Raw genomic sequence first — 23680 nt, 5'->3', positions numbered from 1 at the left:
GGAGACTGACAGGGTTTTAAAGTGTGGTTTTTGGAGTGGTTTTGAAATTGAGAAATTTTACATTTTGTTCTGAAAAACTGAAAAATTGTAAATAGGTTTAAAGTAAATTTTAAGCTTTTGTACGATTTCCAAGAAAAACAATTACACTCACGAAGAAGGGTGCATTGTTAGCAGAGGGCTTCATTTGCGAACAAAGTTTCGTTCAATTTTCTCTATCGCAGATCTTCCTGGTTTCCAAGAAATAAGTTTTAATGAAACCCAGTTCCAGTCAAGACTGTGAAAAGTTTTGCTTTATTTTTAGATCAGAAACCCACTTGAAAACTTTCGCAACTTTAGAAGCGAACTTGTTGAAAATCAGATAAACAATAACTGTTGTTTAAATCATTGAGCAATTCTCTCAGATTTCTGTAATTCGTTTTTTTTTTGTATTTTTCAATCTTACTAAAACTTGTTTGGTGCCTTTGGTATGCCCAAAGAAGCCATTTTGCGTCATTAGTTTGTCCATGTAATTTTCCATACAAATTTGGCAGCTGTCCATATAAAAATGATGTATGAAAATTCAAAAATCTGTATCTTTCAAAGGAATTTTTTGATCGATTTGGTGTCTTCGGCAAAGTTGTAGGTATTAATAAGGACAACAATAAAAAATTATACACGGTGAATTTAAGATGATTTCTTATTTCACTTTTTGTAACTAAAACTTGATTTGCAACAAAAAACTATTTTTATTTTATGTTTTTGGTATGTTTAGGGGTTATCAAATGCCAACTTTTCATAAATTTCCAGAATGTGCAAAAAATCTTTGAATCAATACTGATTTTTTTTTTTTAAATCTAAGTATTGGTCGCACAAATTTTTCAACTTCATTTTTCGATGTCAAATCGAATTTTCAATCCAAAAGTACTTCAGTCAAATTTTCATAAAGTGTGCTCTTTTCGTTTTCAATTTATAGCCAGTTTTAGGTAACTTTTTTGAAAATATTCGCAGTTACACATTTTTGCAGAGCTGAGAAAATTCTCTATATTTTGCTTTTTTGAATTTTGTTGATATGACCTTAAGTTGCTAAGATATTGCCATGCAATGATTTAAAAACTAACTTAATCCACCTATGTGGTTGGTGCCTTCCTCACTCTTTTCCAAAAATGGGTTTGGACACAAATTTCGTCTAATTTCGTTAAGTTTCGGAATACAAAAAACACACATAATACTCAAGGGCTCATAAGTGGCATCTTAGGTTGTCATAGCTTGAGGCAGGGTTACCTGATCTTCAATATTTTAGACTCGTTGGTGAGGTCTTTCGATTACCTAACCAACGATGGGTCGGATGATGGATCCGGACATTGTTTACATACATTTAAGTGAGATCCGGCTACAAAAAAGTACATCAATATCACTAAAGTGGTCAGAACTCGAGACAGGGTTGCCAGACCTTCAATGTTTTAGACTCGTTGGAAAGGTCTTTCGATTACCTAACCAACGCTGGGTCGGATGATGGATCCGGACATTGTTTACATACATTTAAGTGAGATCCGGCTACAAAAAAGTACATAAATATCACTAAAGTGGTCAGAACTCGAGACAGGGTTGCCAGATCTTCAATGTTTTAGACTCGTTGGAAAGGTCTTTCGATTACCTAACCAACGATGGGTTAGATGATGGATCCGGACATTGTTTACATACATTTAAGTGAGATCCGGCTACAAAAAAGTACATAAATATCACTAAAGTGGTCAGAACTCGAGACAGGGTTGCCAGATCTTCAATGTTTTAGACTCGTTGGAAAGGTCTTTCGATTACCTAACCAACGCTGGGTCGAATGATGGATCCGGACATTGTTTACATACATTTAAGTGAGATCCGGCTACAAAAAAGTACATAAATATCACTAAAGTGGTCAGAACTCGAGACAGGGTTGCCAGATCTTCAATGTTTTAGACTCGTTGGAAAGGTCTTTCGATTACCTAACCAACGATGGGTCGGATGATGGATCCGGACATTGTTTACATACATTTAAGTGAGATCCGGCTACAAAAAAGTACATAAATATCACTAAAGTGGTCAGAACTCGAGACAGGGTTGCCAGATCTTCAATGTTTTAGACTCGTTGGAAAGGTCTTTCGATTACCTAACCAACGCTGGGTCGGATGATGGATCCGGACATTGTTTACATACATTTAAGTGAGATCCGGCTACAAAAAAGTACATAAATATCACTAAAGTGGTCAGAACTCGAGACAGGGTTGCCATATCTTCAATGTTTTAGACTCGTTAGAAAGGTCTTTCGATTACCTAACCAACGATGGGTTGGATGATGGATCCGGACATTATTTACATACATTTAAGTGAGATCCGGCTACAAAAAAGTACATAAATATCACTAATGTGGTCAGAACTCGAGACAGGGTTGCCAGATCTTCAATGTTTTAGACTCGTTGGAAAGGTCTTTTGATTACCTAACCAACGCTGGGTCAGATGATGGATCCGGACATTGTTTACATACATTTAAGTGAGATCCGGCTACAAAAAAGTACATAAATATCACTAAAGTGGTCAGAACTCGAGACAGGGTTGCCAGATCTTCAATGTTTTAGACTCGTTGGAAAGGTCTTTCGATTACCTAACCAACGATGGGTTGGATGATGGATCCGGACATTATTTACATACATTTAAGTGAGATCCGGCTACAAAAAAGTACATAAATATCACTAAAGTGGTCAGAACTCGAGACAGGGTTGCCAGATCTTCAATGTTTTAGACTCGTTGGAAAGGTCTTCCGATTACCTAACCAACGATGTGTCGGATGATGGATCCGGACATTGTTTACATACATTTAAGTGAGATCCGGCTACAAAAAAGTACATAAATATCACTAAAGTGGTCAGAACTCGAGACAGGGTTGCCAGATCTTCAATGTTTTAGACTCGTTGGAAAGGTCTTTCGATTACCTAACCAACGCTGGGTCGGATGATGGATCCGGACATTGTTTACATACATTTAAGTGAGATCCGGCTACAAAAAAGTACATAAATATCACTAAAGTGGTCAGAACTCGAGACAGGGTTGCCAGATCTTCAATGTTTTAGACTCGTTGGAAAGGTCTTTCGATTACCTAACCAACGATGGGTCGGATGATGGATCCGGACATTGTTTACATACATTTAAGTGAGATCCGGCTACAAAAAAGTACATAAATATCACTAAAGTGGTCAGAACTCGAGACAGGGTTGCCAGATCTTCAATGTTTTAGACTCGTTGGAAAGGTCTTTCGATTACCTAACCAACGATGTGTCGGATGATGGATCCGGACATTGTTTACATACATTTAAGTGAGATCCGGCTACAAAAAAGTACATAAATATCACTAAAGTGGTCAGAACTCGAGACAGGGTTGCCAGATCTTCAATGTTTTAGACTCATTGGAAAGGTCTTTTGATTACCTAACCAACGATGGGTCGGATGATAGATCCGGACATTGTTTACATACATTTAAGTGAGATCCGGCTACAAAAAAGTACATAAATATCACTAAAGTGGTCAGAACTCGAGACAGGGTTGCCAGATCTTCAATGTTTTAGACTCGTTAGAAAGGTCTTTCAATTACCTATTCAACGATGTATATAATGATGATGTTTGGTTCAGTTTACTGCCATTTATTCAACTTCCAAAAATATGCGAAAACACATTTTTATACATAACTTTTGAACTACTTATCGAAACTTCAAACAATTCAATAGCACCGTATGGGACCCTAAACCAAGTCGAATGCAACTGGTTTGGACAAAATCGGTTCAGCCAGTGCTGAGAAAACTGCGTGACATTATTGGTCACATACACACACACATACACACACACATACACACACACATACACACACACATACACACACACATACACACACACATACACACAGACATTTGTTCAGTTTTCGATTCTGAGTCGATATGTATACATCATGGTGGGTTTTCGAGTTTTAAATAAAAAGTTCAATTTTAGAGCAGGATTATAGCCTTACCTCAGTGAGGAAGGCAAAACAGGAAAATAAGATTTTCTCAGTGTTTTCCAATAAGCTCACATATTTTGATCACCAATATCTCGGTCAAATTTTCCGACCTTTTCCAAAAACATATTTTTAAATTAAACCCTACCGTTTGAAAAAGGATAAAATAAAGATTTTCAAGCAACAGGTAAGTATGATTAAAATTTAAAAAAAATATTTCCGTCAAACATTTTTTGACTTCAGTATTGAATGTGAAATCAACTTTGCAATTAAAAAGTACTTTTCAGTTTTTTTCATAAATTGTAAAGTTTTAAGAAATAGCCACTTGTAGTTTTATTTTCACTGAAAAAATCCAGTTTTTCGATTTTTTTTAATTGTGTCCATTCCTTAAAATATTTTTCAAAAAATTAATAAAATTTTCAATACAATTACCCAAGAGAATTTAAAGATTGGACCACTACACAGTGGGTTAAAGCAAGACAAAAAAAGGACTTAATAGATGCCACTAAACGAGAACCTTCAACCAAGACTTTTTCTTATGTGAAAAATTCAGAGGAATCGATTGGTGATGGTGAGAATCTGCGGAAATTTGCGTAAGGCCCGTCTAAGGCCGATTCACCCTATTTTTTTTGCTGTTTTTAGTTGTTTCAAATATGTTGCGAAAATGATCATCATCTGAAGTGAAAAAACCCGTGGAATAGGCTGTAACGCTCTATTTTTGTTTTTTTTTTTATTGAATTTTAATATGTTGCTGAAATATTCAATAATTTGACAAAACTCTTTTTTACGTGAAAAATTCCGAGAAATCGACTCGTGATGGTGAAAACCCGCTAAATGTACATGAAACTCATTACGATGGAGAAGAGAAGTGAGAAGAAAAAGTTATGTCATAGCATTTAAAATTACAGCAATATATTTAAAACAAATAAAAACAGCAAAAAATAGAGTAAATCAGCCATAGAGGGCCTAACGCAAATTTACGCGGTTTCTCACCATCACCAAGCGATTCCTCGGAATTTTTCACATCAGAAAAGTCTTGGTTGAAGGTTCTCATTGACTGGCATCAGTTAAGTCCTTTTTTGTCTTGATTTTTCCCACTGTGCACTGGTTGCTAATTAAAGAAAAGGAAATTTGGAGTATTTTAAGTCTCATTCCAAATTTTAATATCTCTGTAACTAATGGTCCAATTTATAAAAATAAAAATTGAAACATTTGCGAAATTTAATCATCATTTGAAAACAAAATATTATGAAAATATTGGAAGAAGGACCCATTTGAATTGTCAGTTACAAATATTTTAATAGATTTTTTTTGTTTTGTATGGTTTCTTTTTTTATTTATTATATGAGCACATCAATGTTTCAACAATCATTTAAATTTATTTCTCAAGTATTATTCAATTGGTGAAAACTTTTTAATGGTCTTTTTTTGTACTGGGTTTATATTTTAAAATTTTATATTATTAATACTGTCAACAATGGTTTTAGAAGAAAAATTGTTTAAAAAAACCGGCCTTTGAAACTGAATTTGCAACCTAAAAACTATTTCGACACAACATTTTTACCTCTTCACGGAATTAAAAAATTAAAGGCATTGCATTGATATCAAAATCACACGGAAGAGAGATCGGGACTTCTTTTTTTTTGTATTCACGTGTGTTTGAAGAGAACCATTCAAATGCCGAATTTTAATTATTAAAAAAAAAGGTGCAGGTGGTTATGTTACACATGACCAGTATGACAAAGAACTTTGCAAGATGGTTGTTGAAATTTTCGATTACATTGTCTGGTCCAAATTTTCCCAAGATTCACTAGATTCTTAATAACCATAAAGTTTGATACCCATATTGCCCCTACTCTTATGGTTTGGCAAATGTCCCCCCATCGGTACATCCACGGGGCCTCCGGCCACTCCGGATTGTGGCCACTACTGCCGAAATGTCAAATTTCATATCCAGTATCAAAAACCATAAAGTTTGATACCCATATTGCCCCAACTCTTATGGTTCGGCAAATGTCCTCCCATCGGAACATCCCCGGGGCCTCCAAACACTCCAGGTGGTGGCCAATTCCAATTATCGACTCCTTCTAATGCCGGCTGGCATGTCTTGGCTGATCCATGCCATCTGCTCCCGGGCCACCAGACCATCTGCTCCTGATGTTGACTCGTCGACGTCCAGCAACAGAATGAATTTTCGGGACCAACCGAGCCGAGTTTTGTTGGTTTAGGTTTAGTTTTGTTGCCCCGTCGACGATCCGAAAATTATGAGGTGGAGTGGGGGTAATTTTAGATACATCAATCTCACGTCTCTCGATTGACTGATTGGGAAACGTTTGTTCGACCAACCAGCGTGTACTTTAGAGGGGAAATTTGCCGAGAGGGGAATTCGTCACATAACGTTTTCGCTTCGCGAAAATTTTGGATTGATACCACGTATAGAAACCTTAGGACAAAGTTCACAAATTTTTGCGCGCCCAATAAATGATGTTCATTATTTTCAAGCAAAAAAATTTTCTCGTCTTTTGCAACCAGTTTCATTAAGATCGATGCAGGGAATCATGAGAAATAAGCGATTTAGTTCTTCAACCCAGCAGAAAGGAATACGATTTTTGGCAAGTAACCTCATTTTGGCGCCACCTACATTTGAAACACAGGTGCGCTGCAAAACCTCATTCGCCCGTATTGAAAAATTAATACGGAAATATCAAATATCGAGCAATTAAAAAGAGAGATGTGAGCCGGTAACATGGAGTTAAGCTTTCGCAACTGTAATGGTAAACTTCACAGAAGCTTGACAGAAACTTCAGCTCCATGTTGCACTTTTGATTTTTCAATAGATTTATTTTTAAGAAAATATTTACAGATCTCTCATAAAATAATTTGGCATCGTTGTTGTCAACGTCGACCGGCCGAGAGAAAGAGAGAGCGGGAGCGAACCAGGGAGAGGGTTATGCGTATGAAGAGATAATTCTGGAGACGTGAGAATAGGGTTACCAGGTCCGGGTCAACTTTTCTCAAAGTATTGAGTTAATTTTTTTTCGAAAATGGTGTATTTTCACTTCTAATACATTATAGCTTCACGAAATAAGCAATACAGATCAATTAATCTTAGTCTAGATTATATAGTGATTTTGTTTTGCAAATTGTCACTCAAAATTCTGGCAATGCCAGATTTATCTGGAAACCTGGCAACCCTGTGTGAGAATTTGTGGGTTAATCGGCACTCGGCTGCAGCGTTGCCACATGTACAGATTTATCTGTCATGGTACAGATTTTCAGCAAAGATCTGAGTACAGAATCTGTACGTACAGATGACAGATATTTGGATCACCGTACTGATTTTTACAGATTTTCAGATAAAACAGATTCTTACTCAAAATGATATTATTGAATAGTTAAGTTATTGCAATTATCTCAACATTTAAGAACTTTTCATTGATTAAATCTAGTTTAACTTTTGAAACATTTAGAAATGGATCAAGCTTATATTTTTTAGCGATCTTAGATCCATTTATGCTAGAATATTTTGAACTAGGAGTCTCTCTTAATACTAACCCCCAGTACGCCGCGGGTAATTGGCTCCCTCCCACTAACATTTACACACAAGATCCTCTGTAGTTTTAGGTTTTTCTTAGGTTTAAGAAAACTGCATTTACAATAGCAGACTCATTGCTAACCAGGTTTCAGTACCGACAAGGACCTAATAAAAATAATTTATAGCATTTCGTTCTAATAAAGTTATAACATAATTTCCAGCATTTCCCATTCTTCTCAAAAATGATTTTGAAATTAAGGAGAACACAGGTAAAATAAAGTCTAAAATACTTCAAAAATTTATTAAAAGTTGTACTGAATCATACAGAAAATAATGAGTCATAAAGTTTATTGTATTTTTTTATTAATTTTAGTATATTTTTAAATTATATGAAAACAACAAGATTTTTTTATATTCATAATCTTGCTTATTGCATTTAAAGCATTTTTTTGCAAAAAAAAAGTTTGATAATAAAAATTATCTTTTTAGCATTCCATACTTTACATGCCCTAAATATGAAAAATATTTACAACCGCCTTGTAGTTGCCTGAATATTAAAAAAATTAATCCTCGTTTTTCAAAATATTATTATTTATTTCTTGAAAGGTAACGCCATTATGTCACATTAAACTATTTAATAAATGGAATCTGGTCAATGTAAATTTTATTGAAAGTTTTCGATAAATCATGTTTTGTACCGTCAACTGGGTCAATCGGGACTGCAGTCTGTATGAATATGGATTACAGTCTAACTTAAATTATTTAATTCTTGAATTCCTGAATTCTTAAATTCCTGAATTCTTGAATTCCTGAATTCTTAAATTCCTGAATTCCTCAATTCTTAAATTCTTAAATTCTTAAATTCTTAAATTCTCAAATTCTCAAATTCTTAAATTCTTAAATCCTCAAATTCTTAAATTCTTAAATTCTTAAATTCTTAAATTCTTAAATTCTTAAATTCTTAAATTCTTAAATTCTTAAATTCTTAAATTCTTAAATTCTTAAATTCTTAAATTCTTAAATTCTTAAATTCTTAAATTCTTAAATTCTTAAATTCTTAAATTCTTAAATTCTTAAATTCTTAAATTCTTAAATTCTTAAATTCTTAAATTCTTAAATTCTTAAATTCTTAAATTCTTAAATTCTTAAATTCTTAAATTCTTAAATTCTTAAATTCTTAAATTCTTAAATTCTTAAATTCTTAAATTCTTAAATTCTTAAATTCTTAAATTCTTAAATTCTTAAATTCTTAAATTCTTAAATTCTTAAATTCTTAAATTCTTAAATTCTTAAATTCTTAAATTCTTAAATTCTTAAATTCTTAAATTCTTAAATTCTTAAATTCTTAAATTCTTAAATTCTTAAATTTTTAAATTCTTAAATTCTTAAATTATTAAATTCATAAATGCTTTAATTCTTGAATTCTTAAATTCTTTGATATTTTTTAAATTTTAAATCTGGGTATGATTTGAAATTCTAGATTTTTATTTAGAATTTTAAATTTTTTGGATTATAATTTTGAATTTGAAGGATTTTGAATATATGATTCATTAAATTATATTATTTTAATTTTATTAATTTTTAATTATTAGAATTTTAAAGCTTTGAATTTGTTATTTTTAAATTTTGTTTTGTATATATATTTCTTTTTATTTTTTTAATCTTAGATTTTTTTAGTTTTAATATTTGTATTTTTGAATCTGTGTGTTTATGGATTTTCTCTTTGGTTAACTTCTTTTCATGCAAAATACAAAATCCTTCCTTTTAATTTCAAGATTCTGCTTTTTGAGATTCGGCATCAAAAGGCAATTCGGAATTTTCAATATTATAATATCGATTACAAGATTATTGATACATTTATGACTTTCAGTTGCAATAAAATAAACAAATTCTGAATATTTAAGTTTTTTCACTAGAACTTTTGCAAACAAACATCGCGCGAAGGAACGTCACGCGTAGGAACGTCACGCGAATAGCTCTTTCCTTGGCCGTTTTTTGGGTGTTTTTTATATGGAGTTTTGCGTTCCTTCCTAGCTGCATAATGTTGTCATAAGATTGTTCAAAATGCATGTTAAAAAAAAGTTTTTTACAAAAAATATACCGTACAGATAATGGTACAGATATTCGCCATGCTTGGTGCAGATAAGACAGATTTTTGGACCCTCTGATACAGACGAGCATGTGGTAACACTGCTCGGCTGTGCTTCGGCTCGGCAGCCACTCACTGGGTAGTGCTTGGTAGCCCGTGGCAGTGTTCGGACACGCTTTTATTTTATTTTTTCACGCGAAATCGACGCCGAGAAGCGAAGGTCGAGGAGTTGAGCGACGTTCATCGGGACGCAAATTTTCTCTGGTGCCGAGTCAACACACCAAGGGCAGCGGCGGAAACCAAAATCCGGCTACTACCTCCTTACGAAGCCGAAACCTGCCATAAAACCGGAGCAACCCGTCAACAAACCGGAGACAGCCCCGCGGCCGCTAGGTGGTCCGAAGGAGATCTGATGTGCGGGAGAACCAGCGACCAGGCCGCACGTGTCAAAGGTTTCCGGATGAATTGCAGCGAGGCCATGGCGGCGCGAACGAACCCGAGGTGGCACGGTTAATGTCTGCTGTGCGAATGAACCGGCAGCCATGGACGTTTCGCAGAATGACGGAGAAGGTGCAGCAGAGATCATCGGGGCACTGGGTGGAGCGCCAGCGGACGAAGAAGAGGCAGAGGAAGTGGGTCAGTGGTGCGAATTAGAGGAGAAAAAAAGTGAGAATAAAATTTCAATGCGAAAAGACGACAATAAATGATTCTGTGACTAAATTTTGGGCTTGTTTTTTTTTGTGCGTAAAGAAGGAAAGATTGTAAATTTCCCCCGGATAAACTTTTTGGAACCGGGTTGGTTCCAACCCGATTGTCCCAAATCATTCTGCGATATTCTGGTGCACCTCCTGGTAATCTTCATGGCCTCCTTCCAAATTGGTGCTCAAACTTCAATGTGTGTGTGTGTGCACGGTTGTGCGCGTGAGAAATAAAATACCAATGCGAGGTCCGCCTCGGATGATATCTCGGTAGGCACTGAACTTTTCTGAGGCTAAGTGCTAACTTAAATAGTATCGCACGGCACGTTGCAACCATGTTGCAACATTCTCGCGTGACAGTTCCACGGAAGGAGGAGGCAAGGCAAAATTTGCTAAGTGCTAGATACTTGAATCTGATTAATGTGTTCGGGAAAGGTTGTGCTTGACCAATCAGCGTTCGCTATTCTTTAGAAGTTTTATGTTAACTTTTAAGTACTTAAATAAATAAGTACTGTAATAAACATGTTTTAAGATCATTATGAAAGTCTTCATCTTTCGTTTGGTGGGTAAAACGTTCAAATTGGTCGAGAGGGAAAAAAGATACAATCGTTTGAAATCTTGCACTTTTTTCGAAAGTTTGCTTCTACGCGTTACATATCGCTTCGCAAAAAATCTGGATTGCTACCCTTGTATAGAGCCCTAAGACAAAGTTCTTTGTCAAAATCAAAGCAAAATGATAAACAAGGATTTGAAATTTAGTGCATTTGAATCTTGACATAATTATAATTTTAACAAGCTCGAGAAGTTTGGTTTCGCGTCCGTAAGCTTCGAATATTAAAAGGACCTTAAACTCTACCATGCAAAATGGTGAAGAAAGTGCTTATTTATAAAAATAATGCAGTCCTCTCATTTTTTTTCAAAAAATGTTTCCAGTGTTTTCGAAGCAAGCAAAAAATATCGCATTCAATACAGTACACTTCAATCTGAAATCCCTGCTCAATACACAAGGACCATCATCTGCAATCGTTGCCAAACAACTCCGGTCCTTTGGTCCATGGTGAACCCGGGATGCGAAAATCGGTATGTTACGCATAATTTTTCGCCATAATCCCCCGGATCACCCCCGCATACCACGTCCCGTCCATCATCATCATCATCCTCGTCCGCACAAGTACAAAAACATCCATGAAACAAATATTGGCTGCTGCTGCTGCATATCGATCCAGTCGTCGTCGTCGGAACGTTGGAACCAAAACAGAAGAACTGTTTCGTGCTCCGTCCATTCCGCCCATGACCATCAGTCTGGTGATCCAAACTTGTCCTTGATGTTGATTGCTTTCAGGGGTTCTCTTTTTTCTGGGGAGTTGGTCAGTAATTAAAATTTGAAGAATTGAATTTGAATTTAAAATTTACGGATTTTTTCAAGCAATTTTAAAAGAGTTTAATGAAAGATTTTTTTTATTTAACAACATAACTAAAACTCCACTTTTTCTGCGAGTGAAATACTTCTCCACAAACAAACCGCTAGGAAATTTGCGAAAAATCGTCAGCAAGAGTAAGCAAAGGGGGTGGTGGCATTTTTTTCCGTTTTTCCTCGCATGCGTCACTAAGAGAGGCAACAAAAAAAGCACGCAACGGCAATAAAACAGAGAAGAGCAGTTCTCTAGGATTTCGGTCATTCGATTTTTTTTGTATTTTTTAATCCGACTGAAACTTTTTTGGTGCCTTCGGTATGCCCAAAGAAGCCATTTTGCATCATTAGTTTGTCCATATAATTTTCCATACAAATTCGGCAGCTGTCCATACAAAAATGATGTATGAAAATTCAAAAATCTGTATCTTTTGAAGGAATTTTTGATCGATTTGGTGTCTTCGGCAAAGTTGTAGGTATGGATACGGACTACACTGGAAAAATAATACACGGTAAAAAAATTTGGTGATTTTTTATTTAACTTTATCACTAAAACTTGATTTACAAAAAACACTATTTTTAATTTTTTTATTTTTGATATGTTTTAGAAGGCATAAAATGCCAACTTTTCAGAAATTTCAGGTTGTGCAAAAATCACTGACCGAGTTATGAATTTTTAATCAATACTGATTTTTCAAAAATCGAAATTTTGGTCGTAAAATTTTTCAACTTCATTTTCGATGTAAAATCAAATTTGCAATCAAAAGTACTTTACTGAAATTTTGATAAAGTGCACCGTTTTCAAGTTATAGCCATATTTAAGTGACTTTTTTGAAAATAGTCGCAGTTTTTCATTTTTTTAAATTAGTGCACATGTTTGCCCAGTTTTGAAAAAAATATTTTTGAAAAGCTGAGAAAATTCTCTATATTTTGCTTATTTGGACTTTGTTGATACGACCTTTAGTTGCTGAGATATTGCAATGCAAAGGTTTAAAAACAGGAAAATTGATGTTTTCTAAGTTTCACCCAAACAACCCACCATTTTCTATCGTCAATATCTCAGCAACTAATGGTCCGATTTTCAATGTTAATATATGAAACATTTGTGAAATTTTCCGATCTCTTCGAAAAAATATTTTGGAATTTTCAAATCAAGACTAACATTTCACAAAGGCCAAACATTCAATATTACGCCCTTTTAAAATGTTTGTCTTGATTTGAAAATTCAAAAATATTTTTTCGAAAAGATCGGAAAATTTCACAATTGTTTCATATATTAACATTGAAAATCGGACCATTAGTTGCTGAGATATTGACGATAGAAAATGGTGGGTTGTTTGGGTGAAACTTAGAAAACATCAATTTTCCTGTTTTTAAACCTTTGCATTGCAATATCTCAGCAACTAAAGGTCGTATCAACATAGTCCGAATAAGCAAAATATAGAGAATTTTCTCAGCTTTTCAAAAATATTTTTTCAAAACTGGGCAAACATGTGCACTAATTTAAAAATGAAAAACTGCGACTATTTTCAAAAAGTCACTTAAATATGGCTATAACTTGAAAACGGTGCACTTTATCAAAATTTTAGTAAAGTACTTTTGATTGCAAATTTGATTTTACATCGAAAAATGAAGTTGAAAAATTTTACGACCAAAATTTCGATTTTTGAAAAATCAGTATTGATTAAAAAATCATAACTCGGTCAGTGATTTTTGCACAACCTGGAAATTTCTGAAAAGTTGGCATTTTATGTCTTCTAAAACATATCAAAAAATAAAAAAATAAAAATAGTGTTTTTTGTAAATCAAGTTTTAGTGATAAAAGTTAAATAAAAAATCACCAAATTTTTTTTACCGTGTATTATTTTTTTCCAGTGTAGTCCGTATCCATACCTACAACTTTGCCGAAGACACCAAATCGATCAAAAAATTCCTTCAAAAGATACAGATTTTTGAATTTTCATACATCATTTTTGAATGGACAGCTGCCGAATTTGTATGGAAAATTATATGGACAAACTAATGATGCAAAATGGCTTCTTTGGGCATACCGAAGGCACCAAAAAAGTTTCAGCCGGATTAAAAAATACAAAAATTAAAATTGAAGAAAAAAGACCGATTTCGTAGAGAATTGCTCAGAAACTGGCCGAATTGGCAGGGTAGTAAAAAAATTGTTTACTTTTGGCTCAGCCTGGCTACGACTGCCAGCACCAATTCGTCACGAACGCAACGTCATCATATTTGCAGTCCCGACACAAATTTGAGGGTTTTCCAGAAAACAGTCTTGATTAGGGGGGTTGTGTACTTGGGGAAGATCTTCTTTTTTTATTTCACGATAATGTTGTTTCTTGTGTTTTGCTCGACCGGAAATGGCAACGAATGTTGCCAATGTTGATAAGCACGAATTCTTAGATTTTGGTTCAACTTTTGGAAGAGCTCAGTTTTGAACTTCGACTAATAAGTTTCACTAAAATATATTGGAATTATTGGAATGACTAATCTTTCAGGTTGACCAATGACCACTAAATCAAATTTGTTTCACTTCACTGAGTCTCTAACATGATGTTTTTCTCCCTTTTCCCTCGTTCCAGGTAATATCTTCGGAGTACAAACTACTCAGGATAAATGAACACCCAGCCATCACTTTGGCAACAGTTGACCCCGAAAGCCAGGACTCGGTTGCGCGCGTCTTAATTGGTCCGATTTGTCGGAGCAATTTTCCAAACGACCGGCCTAATCTAGCGAACCGTCACCAATCAAGCAATACTGACGACGACTTGGCAGAGACCGGGAGCAGAAGGAATTAAGACATCTCCAGAACGTGGAACCTTTTAACGCAAATGGCGCGTCGCCCGACCAACCGTGAAAACGTTTTTCCCTCCATTAGAGACTTTTATTGGCAAACCACTTCACAGCTCACGTTTAAAAAAAAAGTTTAAAAAAATCCTTGCAATTTGCCAAAAAGGGAATAACGCGGGCGCACGTGGAAAACGCAAACCGGGAGTTGGTCCTAAAATTTTATCACTTTTAATAAAGGTTCGTGGACCTTCTCCGTCGTGTTCCAGATAAAAAAGGTCATTGACTAAATGGCGATTGGAGGTGCCTTGCAGAGGGGGTGCCAGCTTTCACTTTTTAGAAAAGGGAAAAAAATGGGACGCTAAGTGATGTTAGATGAACGTGAAAAAAGGACGATGTGTACTGTTCAACCATCGTTAAAATAATGTCTGAATGTACTTCTGGTTAAGGATGTGTGCAACATTTGACAGAGCTTTGACAGAGTTGTAAAATTTTGACCGTTTCACAGAAATTTAATAAAAATCGATTTTCAAACAGTTTTATTGTATGCAACCTCGAAAAAATCGAAAATTCTGACGACATTTATTTTAAAAATACTCGAACTCCTGAAATAATTCAGTTTAAACTTGTTTCTACTTGAACTACAACTAGATTATTTTGTACATTTTTGGGCCTCTTTAAAAAAAATGATAAAGCTTGTCAAAACGAACATTTCTCTTCTGGAATAAATATGAGAAAAAAACGTTTAAAAATGTTCATTTTCAAATTAAGATAAAATGAGTTCAACAAAAAAGACCTCCGAAATATTTTCAAAAATTGTACCCTAGAATGTGTACTATAGATGCTTCTTAGAGTGAGGTCAAACTTCATCACCTTTTTAAGTTATTCACATTTCAAAATGGCGTATGCCATAAGGTCCAATTATCAGTTCCTTGGAAGAGAAATGTGTGTTTTGATAAGCTCTACAAATGCCTAGAAGATACCAACTCGCTACGACTCACTCAAAAAACGCATTTTTTAAAGGCGCTATCTCATCATCCCGCTAAAATAATTCTGAGCCACCCTCAGATTTGGACCACCCTAATGTCCACCAAAAGATGTCCCTATTAAACCTGATCATTTGTTCCGAAGACGCCAAAGCTCTGAAAATCAACGTGTGGCCGCTATCAATTTTGTCACGCTACATTTTTGTTTTGAACCGCTAATGGATATGATTTTAAAAAAAATGAAAAATTAAAAAATGTTAACGAAAAATATTTCACAAAAAAACTAAATTTGCAATCAAAAATGAGTTAAAAAAAAATTAAAAATGTGAACCGATTTGGAGTTCAGTTACTTTTAGGTAATAATTTTAAGATTTTTTTTAATCTTATTTAAACAACTACTGCCCAAATTTTTTTCCAAAATTTCTATTTTTCTCGTGTACATGAGGTCATTTTGAGCAACTTTTGTTTTACGAAATACTTTACTTCTTTATGTTTTGTTTTATTTTTTTCTTGTTTTATTTTTAGTATTTTAATATGCATTTATTTTCTTTAGTTTATCTTGATTTTTGAAAGTATTTGGCCTTTTTTACCACCACCACATTGTTACACCCACAGTTGGACAGCACCATCCGAGAGAATAAAGAACACGATCTGGTAATATAAAGGTACTGTGAACGGACACAGAGGATAAATCCAGAGATTGGCGAGAGCGTTGTTCTCATGGGTTCATTTTCAAAACAGCTCATCAAAAAAAAAGTGAATAAATATAAACCCAAGACCTTTGACATATCAAACCGTGCCATTGCCGTATCGGCCACCAAAGTTCGATGACTATGAGTTTGCTACTCAATGCGATGAACTGTATCAATGATCAAATGAACATAATTTCATGGTGGTTCACCCACGAGAGTTTTATTCTTCCATTTAATTTTGGTGGAGCTTTTCTCTAATAATGAAACATAAAATACATAAAACAAGTGAAATAAAGTTTTTCGTAGAGCAATATTTGCTCAAAATGACTTCCTGGACAGGGTAAAAAAAAATGAAGAGAGAGCTCTACCAATATTAAATAGAAGAAAAACAATTCGATCATTTGTTCATGCAATGTCAAAATATAGATTTTTGATCATATTTTGAGTGTCTATGTAAAATGATCATAAAAACCAAAAATATGACCCAAAATCGATATTTCGACTTATTGGCTCAATTCTGAGGGCAGCTTCAGATTCAGCGTACAGCAAACAAATACGATGGTGAACACGAAAGAATTCAAACCAAGCACTAACAGCAAGAGCTGACGCCTTAGCCCGCTCGGCCATCAGTCCGATGAATAATGGGAAGGTTAAATGCATAATGCAATTCTCTACGAAATCGGTCTTTTTTCTATAATTTTAATTTTTATATTTCTAAATCTGACTGAAACTTTACTGATGCCTTCGGTATGCCCAAATAAGCCATTTTGCATCATTAGTTTGTCCATATAATTTTCCATACAAATTTGTCAGCTGTCCATACAAAAATGATGTATGAAAATTCTAAAATCTGTATCTTTTGAAGGAATTTTTTGATCGATTTGGTGCCTTCGGCAAAGTTTGAGGTATGGATAAGGACTACTCTGGAAAAATGTGATACACGGTAAAAAAATGTAGGTGATTTCAAATTTCACTTTGTGTCACTAAAACTTGATATAAAAAAAACTATTTTGATTTTTTTTTTTTCATTATTTGATATGTTTTAGGGTACATCAAATGCCAACTTTTCAGAAATTTCCAGAAAGGGCAAAACATCTTTTACCAAGTTATACATTTTTGAATCAATACTGATTTTTTCAAAAATTGAAGTAATAGTAGCAATAATTATTCAATGTCATTTTTCGGTGTTAAATCAAATTTGCAATCAAAAAGTAATTCAGTGAAATTTTGATAAATTGCAACGATTTAAAATTAGAGCCATTTTTGGTGACTTTTTTTAAAAAAAAGTTGCAGTTATTTATTTTTTAATTTGCAATCAAAAAGTAATTTAGTGAAATTTAGATAAATAGCACTGATTTAAAATAAGAGCCATTTTTGGTGACTTTTTTGTTAAAAAAAAGTAGCAGTTATTTTTTTTTTTTAATTAGTGCCCTTGTTTGCCCACTCCTGAACAAAATATTTTTGAAAAACTGAGAAAATTCTCTAGATTTTACTTTTTTGAACATTGTTAATACGACCTTTAGTTGCTGAGATATTGCCATGCAAAGATTTAAAAACAGGAAAATTGATGTTTTCTAGGTCTCACCCTAACAACCCACAATTTTCTAATGTTGACATCTCAGCAACTATTGGTCTGATTTTCAATGTTAAAACATGAAACATTTAAAATTATCAGATCTTTTCGAAAAAAAGGGCAAAACAGTCGATATTATGCCCTGTGGATTGGAAAGTTCAATAACTTTCTAGATGACATAAAACAACACCAAAAATATTCCGGAAAAACCGTAAACCACCCTAATTTTCAACCAAACCAAACCACTTGCAACAACTCTTCTGAAGACACCTACGAAACTTCACATTTTTTCGGAAAATCAATTTTTTAATTTAATTTTGTGATCTTGACCACTGTGCATTGTAGTAAAAATTTCAGGAATTAATTTTGCCATTCATGCTAAAAAAGTGTGTAGAGCACATGTTCATCAAATTTTAACGTTTATGAGATATTCCAAGTTAAATCTTGAACTTCCTTTTTTTGTGAAAACATGAAGTTAAATACAAATAAAGCAAAAAAAAGTTCATTCAGATAACATTTTCTATCTATCTTTAAAACAATCCAGCACACCAGAAACTAAACCAAAATTTAATTCCACAACAACGAGAACAGGAGAGAAATAAAAAAGTGTGCATCGCAATCTACAATCTGCGCCACCCGGCCAAAGAGGTGTGATAACTGATGGGGAATTTTCCACCCAAACGAACCCATTTTTATCTCTCTGTACCATCTTGCCACATCGGTGTGTTGTCGGGTTGGTTCTGCCCTGCTGTGTGCAGAGTGCATCCTAGACGAACACGCTCGCCGTTATGTGTATACCTTAACTCCTTCCTGAGGACCGTACTAGCTCGGCCTTAACGCGCGCGCCAGTAAAAACAATAAAAAGTATTTACACTTTAGTGCAATCTTGCTGCCAGGAATGCGATTTCCGCACGTCTCCCCTCCGCGGCAAAAATGGCGCACTTTTTATCCTGGAAATGGCTGAGCGGAGAGCTACGAGAGTGCAAAAATTTGAAATATATGGTGAAAGTGACACAGCAGCAGCCACTGTGAGAGGGGAATACTGCATTACGTCGAATGTTTTTGTTGCCCCAAATGGCCAGCAAAGGTCCCTGCTTCCAGAGTGGGTGAATGCATGATGGAAGGTAGAGGGTGACTGGCCAAAAAAAACTTTAAGAAAATACTTATGATGAGCTATGATTTTTCAAGAATTAGTTGCTCAAGGGACAATAATGCAAGATAATAGCTGAAGGAACAAAGGGGTGGGTCTCGTGGCGCAGGGGTAGCGGCTTCGGCTGCCGATCCCGATGATGCTATGAGACGCGGGTTCGATTCCCGCCTTATCCACTGAGCTTCTATCGGATGGTGAAGTAAAACGTCGGTCCCGGTTTCTCCTGTCTCGTCAGAGGCGCTGGAGCACAAATCCCACGTTAGAGGAAGGCCATGCCCCGGGGGGCGTAGTGCCAATAGTTTCGTTTTAGCTGAAGGAACAATCGTTCCATGAACAATGATTGTTCAAGAAACAATCGTTCAACGAACAATCTTTCAAGGAGCGGTCGTTCAAGGAACAGTTGTTAATGGAAAATGTGTTCAAGGAACAGGTGTTCAAGGAACAATTGTACAAGAAACAATCGATCATGGATCAGTTGTTCAAGAAACTGTTGTTCAAGGAATTGTTGTTTAAGGAACAATTGTTCATGGCACAGTTGTTTATGGAACAAATGTTCAAGGAACAATCGTTCATGGTACAATTGTGCATGGAACAAATGTTCAGGGAACAATCGTTCAAGGAACAGTTGTTCAAGGAACAATCGCTCGAGGAAAAGTTGTTTAAGGAACAATTGGATGGATTAGTTGTTCAAGGAACAATTGTTCAATGAACAATTTTTCGAGGAATAGTTGTTCAAGGAACAGGTGTTCAAGGAACAAGTGTTCAAGGAACAGGTGTTCAAGGAATGGTTGTTAATGGAACAATTGTTAAAGGAACAATCGATCAAGGAACAATCGCTCGAGGAAAAGTTGTTTAAGGAACAATTGGATGGATTAGTTGTTCAAGGAACAATTGTTCAATGAACAATTTTTCGAGGAATAGTTGTTCAAGGAACAGGTGTTCAAGGAACAAGTGTTCAAGGAACAGGTGTTCAAGGAATGGTTGTTAATGGAACAATTGTTAAAGGAACAATCGATCAAGGGACAGTTGTTCAAGGAACAAATCGTTCAACGAAAAATCGTTCAAGGAACAATCGTTTAAGGAACAATTGTTCAAGGAACAATTGTTCAAGGAGAAGTTGTTCAAGGAACAGTAGTTAATGGAACATGTGTTCAAGGAACAAATCTTTTAAGGAACAATCGGTTTAGGAACGATCGTTCAAGGAAAAGTTGTTCAAGGAAAAATCGTTCAAGGAGCAATCGGTCTAAGAGAAAAAAAAACTTTCTAGGAAAAATCGTTCATAAAATTTATTCTGAAAACTTTTAAAGGATTAATCCATTAAAAAACAGTTATAAATTAAAAAAAACTCGACACCATGCCAAACGAGCAAAGCAGCTCCCAAAACACCTCCCGAGTGTCAAAAATTGTAGAAAATTTACGAACGCGTCGTCGTCGTCGACAGTAAAAGTAATGGATTAGACAAATAAAAATAAACCAGTTGGCAGCACCATCATCAAGAGGGTGGCATTAAATTTATTGCAGTCGCGAGCGAAAAATGCACGCAGAATTTTCCGCGGCGTTTTTTTTTTCGGAGGAAAACTCCGTAAGGGAAAATGACAGCCATTAGACGATTCTCGTGGGGCGAGCTTTTCCCGGTGGGTGGCGATGGAATTTTAACTTTATGGGATAGGCTTTTAAAAGTTTCCGCCCATTCCAGGGAGGGGGAGGGGACGACGAACCCAGAATCATCTGTTGAATGAATTCACCTGAGCTTATTTTTCATTCATTTCACCCTGGCCTTCCCGTCACCCCCAGTTGGTGTTAATTTGATTGTGCTGCAACGATAAGGATGTTTTTATTGCGAAACTTTCCGGCCGGGAAAATGGCAGCCGACGACGACGACGACGGTGTGGCATTTGAATGTTTTGGTGTTTAGATTGGAATTTGGAGAAACATTAACGGGCGGTGATTTCTGCTGGCTTGTTGTGGAAGTTTTGCTTTGAAGGGGAAGAAGCAAAGTTTTATGGAAAACGAAGTGATTTTTTTCCGCCCTTTTTGGAGCTTTTCCGACGACATTCGCAGCGCATTAACACTTGTCACAAGTCGTTTGACTTTTTCAGCTCTTTATGTGACAGGAACCTCTTCAGAAATTCTTTGATGGCTTGGAATTCAATCAGGAATGAGAATGAGACTGTCTGAGTTAAATGGTGAAATTGACTTAAAAAAAAATTAACTAGAAATTGAGAAATTCTTGCTGCCTTCTCAAGACCTCATCAATCCTTCTAAATTGGTTGCATGAATTTTAACAAATTACCTTCCACCTAACTAAACTCCGTAAACGAGTCCTGTTTTGTCTAACCCTAAAAGCGAGAAGGAAAAGACTTCTTCGGTCCAAAACTCGATTAATTAAATTGATTTTTGGACGATCGGTTGCTCACAGAGAACCAACACATCGCCCCAGACTCCGTACTTCAGTTTAAGCACCGAAGAAAAAAAAAACATGTTTTCAAATTTCAAGGTATCGAATTTGCTACCTCTCATTTCGGAGAGCAAATTTCATCGGTGCACAGTATCGGTGTTGACTATCCCTGCCCTCGTACTTTTCCGAAACGCTTCCGGCAATTTAATTTGCTCCCCTGAAATGAATTTTCATGCATCCATTGGCCAGAATAGAGGCCAACAAGCCACAAGTCGACAAGGGAAGGGGCATGATGTATGGTTTTTGGTCCATTTAGTCGGGAAAATGAAGGTAATTTTGCCAACTTGCCGGGAATTTGCGAACCCAGTTAGCATGTTCTCACCAGTTGCCCGGAGACCTGGACCAGGGGTCCCGGTTCACATAATTTGATTCTGATTGATTTGTAGTGGCTTTTAGAGTAGTTGCCCGGCTCAAATGAGCCACTTAAAGTGAGCACTGGAAGACAAAAATCGGATAAATTGTCAAAAATCAAAAAATTTTAACTGACCAAAAAAATGATAAAGTTCAAATTCTAAGAAGCATCAACGTTTTTATTATTATTTTTTAAATAAAAACAGATTTATTTCCGTGTGCAAACCTGCACGAAATTGCCAACTTCAGTGGTGCAAAGGTAATTAGCGTGGGCCTGGTTTGGCGTCCTTCATGTTGCTGGTGCTAACGCAAACTGACTGCAAGTGAGCTCTAATAGCGACCGGATCAAAAGCCGGAAGCTTTCAGAAATATCCAATGGCCCCTCCCGGATATAAACTATCTATTTTGCTAATAAACTTCCGTTGCGATAACACTCCCAGCATGAATTTGGCAAATCGCCAGTGTCGTCTGTTAGAAAGCAGAATTTAACTGGAAATTGGCTGCCAATACACTTTTTTTTAAATACCTACTGATTAATTTACAGTTTAAAAATTTTTAGGATTTAAAATTGCATGGTTCGTTTTAAATTGAACAAGTGAAATTTCTCATAAATATATGAAAATTTACACATTTTTACAGGCAATAAAACATTTATTTTTCTGCCACAAACTACGTTCACATTCCCAGATGATTTTAATATCGTGAAAGAGTATAATCAGAGCACCTTTTGTGCTAGGTAAAAGTTGAGGTTATAATATTACAAAGAAAAGGAGCATCTCTCTACCAAAACCAGAAATGGATTTTATTCGTATTTTTTTATTTGGCTCAAACTTTGTGGGGGCCTTCCCTATGACCAAAGAAGCTATTTTGTGTCATTGTTTCATCCATAAAAGTCTCCATACAATTTTGGCAGCTGTCCATACAAAAATGGTACGTAAATATTTAAACAGCTGTAACTTTTGATTGAATTTTCTAATCAATTTGTTGTCTTCGGCAAAGTTGTAGGTATTAAAGAGGACTATTGAGAAAAAAAATACAGCAATTCCATTTGAAAAGAGCCTAAACCAAAAAAAAAGTTCTCCGATCGGGCTCAAAATTTTTCTGGGGGTTCCTTGGCCAAAATAATTAGACCCGTATTTTTTTTTGTTTGGCCATTAGGGTGACCTACATTGTGCTAGGGTGGTTCAAAAAATGGAAATTTTCGCCATTTTTCGCAAAAAACCTCTTTTAGACAATTACATAGCCAATTTTCTGAACATTCAAAAAAAAAAATAGGAAAAAATGGTTACTCATGGTCACTATTTAAAAAAAATTAAAATCGCAAATATTTCGTTAAAATCAAACTTTCGGTGGCTATATCTTGAAAACGGAGCATTTTATCAAAAAAATGTTGAAAGTACTTTTCGATTGCAAATTCAATTTTACATAAAAAATTAAGGACAGTTTTTTTTCGGCGTAAAATTTGTTTTTTTTTTCAAAAATCACGTTTTGTCCAAAAATTCATAACTTGGTGGCAGATTTTTTGACCAAACAATTAAAAAAAAATCATGGAAAAAATACATCTGGAATTTTACCTTAAAAATGTTTAAAATCATCACTGTACTTGTTTTTTTGTCACAATTACAGTAAAGAGATAAAACACCTTCAAATTTTGATCCTTCCAAAATCACTTGTTTTCCTTTGTGCTTGTTACCCTGCAGATCATACACAATTTAAATAAAAAATATAATAGCCTAACATTGGGAAATGTATCTTAAAATGTAAATTCCCATCATTACATGTGTAATGTTATATATTTACATATTTAAAAGCTATAAATTTGTAAGGTGTTATATTACCTCTTTTATTATGTAATATTACAAAATTAGAGGTAAAATTGAACATTTAGAAAATGTGTATATTTCCAGTTATAATATTATCATTGTTGTGAAATGTGAATGGATC

Source organism: Culex quinquefasciatus, chromosome 3 (genome assembly GCF_015732765.1).
Source record: "Culex quinquefasciatus strain JHB chromosome 3, VPISU_Cqui_1.0_pri_paternal, whole genome shotgun sequence".
Lineage (NCBI taxonomy): Eukaryota > Metazoa > Arthropoda > Insecta > Diptera > Culicidae > Culex > Culex quinquefasciatus.
Note: the sequence above shows the minus strand (reverse complement) of the source record.